Below are 4,465 nucleotides of genomic sequence, written 5' to 3' on the forward strand. Positions count from 1 at the left end.
CGGAAGAGAACAGAGGGGAGGTGGGAGGAGGCCGATCGCAGGAGAAGATGACGATGCACTCGTGACCCCTTCTTACCCCCCCCTCCACCCCCCAACCGGCGTCGTTTTTTCCCCGGTTTAGGATGTTATAATCTCTTATCGCGGTGCTCATAATCTGGGTCCTTTCGAAGCAGCTGCCGAAGAAAAATTTGGTTGATATATATTAATGAAAACAGACATTCAGAGGAATTCATCGACTCCAGCGTCATTTTTCAATGACGGGCATGGCATGGTATTGGAAGAGGCGTCCGACAGCTGAGGTCATTTGCGCCATGAGGGAAGGGGTAGGTAAGGAAGGGTGGAAAGAAACCCGGCGTCGGCATTAGCCTACTCTTAACGAAAGACGCCAAGGGGACCACAGCTTAACGTCCCATCCGACGGACGGAGTGTTGTGCTTGAAATGTTCTCCACTCAACTTTCAAGCAGGGATCGGGCAGTCTCTGAAAATCTCTGCCACGGCCGGGATTTGAACCCGAGCCCGTCGGGTGGGAAGCCAACACCCTAGCCACCACACCAACCCGATCGCCTTTTCAGTGACTGTGGAGATAAAAGACACTCTCTCTTTCACCAAATTGGAAACGCTAAAGTTATGCATCTCCATGAGAATCCGTATCCCTTGGCCCTAGTAATTCCAATCCTTACTGATGTGCTCTTCAACAGGTGGCATGGTACGAAAGTTTCCACTTCATAAATACTGCGGTAGGGAACAGATTAGCCAATTTTGTAATTAACTATTTAACCGTTTTGCTTCAAGTCTTTATATACAAGTGGATGGGGTTATAACGGGTTCAAAATGAATCAGGTGCTCAATATATTATATTTTGTCGATTCATATTTCTCAACCACGGGAATGTCTTTTTTGCTGGAATATCCCCTTGAATATCGTTTAAAGCATCTGAGTCTTAAAAAATCCTCCATTCTCTTAATAACCCCTATTGTATCATTCTCTATTATCTTTTCCTGCTACATTCCATAAGTGATATTCACATCTTGGAGTTGGTTGGGCATAATGGCCTATTATGTAAAATGCTGTAGTCAAGGTTCCGGTTGAATCCGTTGTCTAATAAATTTGATCTCTACCCTGAATTTGAGGCATTTCTCCGATAGTGGAAAGGTGATGGGTAAGCTCTACCCTCTCATACTAAATCAACCTCGGAAGCTGTACCGAGGTTTTTTGGCTCTGCCCATTCGGTGCTGATTGTCATGTCCATGATATTGTTTTGTTCGCTGTATGTATTTTTTGAAATTGGTCGCCGAAGTTGGTAATTTGAAAGTAACTGAGACAGGCGAGATGTGGTGAAATGACATCCTCATTTAATGAAAAAGAGTGATGCCAATATTCCACAAACTTTTATTCAATTTCCTACGACTCAATGTGACTACGTAGGTTACGTATTTTCCCAGACTCATCCGCGAATCCATTGAGACAGCCCGGACGGACAATTTTAACAGAGACGACGGCTACCATCTGGATGTCCATTGGAGGAGGCTCATTAGGCGGACCAATAAGAGAGCGGCAGCCACAACTGGCGGGACTGACCCCCTATATAAGGAGGACAAAAATCGTGGACCGGCATCATCTTCGACCTGAAGATGCTGGCAGCAGTGCCAGCGAAACTGTTGTCATCACCAAAAAACCGACGCGGTTACACCGGAAACATGGAGAAATTGGTTCCTACCACTCGTATCGACCGTCAGATCATTCATAAGTACGCTCAGTACAATTTATTTTGTGGAAAATAGTGTGTTTTCCTATTGTTTTTTTATTGCCTACATCGAAAGATTATTACTCCTGGAGTACGTATTTCAGGCTATTAGATTATTAAATAGCGATATCTATTTTTCGCGATTAAATGAAAAGTGAAAAATTTCAAGCGCGCGAAAACGCGAAGGCTAAGTATGAAAGCTGGGAAAAGCCCGTGTGACGTCATTCTGGTTCCTGCTACCGCCGTGTGAGGCCACCTTGGTGCGATGCTATGATCGCCGCTACGATGCAGGCTGCTAGCAGGTGGCAGAGTACCCAGCTAGCAGGTAGTACTTGGCTTAAATAAGGATTATTAATACCCTATCAAGCAAAGGAAACTTTCCGACCGTAGACAATTTTAATATGTGATTATTAAGAGATGTTTCCCTTAGCTCTGTGCCTCATGCATGCATTGGTAATCTCAGACGATGTAAAACTCCTATCTACTCGTATAGAAACTAGGTCCCTGTGACGTCACGTGGAGTGGCATCGCATTGCCGCCAATCTGGCCCTTTTCAAATGAGGTTAAAATTGACCATTAACATTTGTGGGATAACTGGGATATCTAAAACCAAACGATTTGTATACTATGAGTACACTCATCGTGTGTAATGAATCGCAATCAATGTCTTTCGTTTTCTTTGATGAAGGAATCTACCCTTTTTTTTCTTGAGGAAACGTTATCTCTTCCCGGGGGCTGTGTGAGGGATACCACTTTGTAATAAATAGAATGAAAATTTATAAATTTTTCAGAATATAAAAAAAAGTAAAATAAATCAGTGTGAAAAAGTTAAATAAGTCAGGTGAGTCATTGAACCAAGGTCCCCTTATCTCTTTTAGCAAACTTTTTCGCGGATTTTCGTGGCTTTCCTCAAACTTTCCTCACTTTATCACAATTTCCCCGAACAACCTTCCTTTCTTTCTTTACTAACCTCATTTTCTGACATTTTACTTTGCTATCTATCCAAAAATAAACATGTCTTGGTGACTAAATAGAACAACCTATCTATTCCTTATCATTCCCTGAGGGCCACATATTTTCGTCGCTTTAAATAACCCTTATCGCTTGTTAATTTAAGAATTAATTCTCCCAAACGATCATTTTCGGGCATGGTTTTGTGATCTGATCACTCATCTCCGAGCTTGTGTCACCTCCACCATAAGACCCTTCATCCGGTAGACAGTCTCGCTTTCTCACGCTATAGCGTTATTAAAGTGTATTTTTTCCAACAAAGTCAATATACCCCGCGGAAACGCTGACTTATGTCTATAGTCTGCGGTTATCGAGCATTTATACTGGACTTCCAAGAAAAAAAAATAATTTGAATTTCGCTGACTCAAGTCAGATAAAATTTCTCATACATCACCGTAGAAATACTCATTTGTTCTCTTTTTTTAGGTTTTCACAAAAAGCTGCATAAGTAATCTGCACGTAATGCTATGAACCTCAAGAAAAAAAAATACATTCTCATAGAAAATACTATGTTTTTAATGAATCTTGAAGTTATACGTAGGTACATGAATTATTAAATACCTCTATTGGTTGTTTTATCATTTATGTCTACTCGAGCTTTTCTAAAGAATGTCGTTGCGCTATTTTTTTTACACATCCACCCGATACAGAAGATTGATATGTTTTCAGCGTACCGGTATGCGCGTATATTCTTTTTGCTAAATTAGCTACATGCCTGAAATTGTTTCGATGAAAAACTATCTATTGACTCGAATTATTTCCGCAAGTGCCATGAGCATTATAATGCAAGACATATACTTCCGGTTCCGACAGGAAGAGTCAAATTTGCATTATTTTTATATTTAGTGTTATGCGCCCACACATCTCATCTGAAATGCATGGCGGTAGATAACAGGGGGTCTAACAGGTAGCATTATTTCAGCACACGAATTTCCAAAGGGAACCTTTCTACCTAGCATATGTCACACATAAAACCGAGAGTTAACTAACGATGAAGATTGGAAGACGATATTCTTTAACTCACTAGAATACATATTTTACTATACTATAAATAACATTTTTTTACCTGGCTAAATCCGATTTGTAAAAGGATACACAAGATTCTCTCCACATTATTGCCCACAAAACTATCTTTCCCCTTAATACGAATTTACTAATCCAGCTAATGTGATTTTCTAAGTGTAAGCTGAAATTTATTCATGTAACTAAAAATGTCCAAGGTATTCAAGCCCTCTAAGAAAAAATCAGTATTGAATCAATTCAAATTAAAAATTTTTGAGAGCCTTCGGAGGGGGAACCTGACCTGAATTATTTTAGGACAGAAATCATCATTACGGCCACTGCCAAAATTTCCACGAATTTAAGGGTGAGGCGTTTGTAAATCTTCACCGGAAATGACGTAGAAAGTCAAAAAGCATAAAATTCTCAGTTTTAATTTACACCATACGTACAAAGTAAGATAGAAATTGGCAGGTATAGAAAATGTTATGAATGCCAATAAATGAAGTTGTCATACATAGGAGGAGCTTCGAGCGAAAGATGAAAGAAAAATAGCCTCAGACGCAGTGAATACAAAAAGAGTAGTACTTCCGATTGAGTAGGGTAGATAGATGGTTTGAGAAATTGGGGGAAAAAATTGACAGCAGTGGAAAGAATAACGAGGGGTGACGACATATTTAAGAGGGTGATAAATGGGAAAATGCCGGAAA

The sequence above is a fragment of the Ischnura elegans genome, chromosome 10, assembly GCF_921293095.1.
Source record: "Ischnura elegans chromosome 10, ioIscEleg1.1, whole genome shotgun sequence".
Lineage (NCBI taxonomy): Eukaryota > Metazoa > Arthropoda > Insecta > Odonata > Coenagrionidae > Ischnura > Ischnura elegans.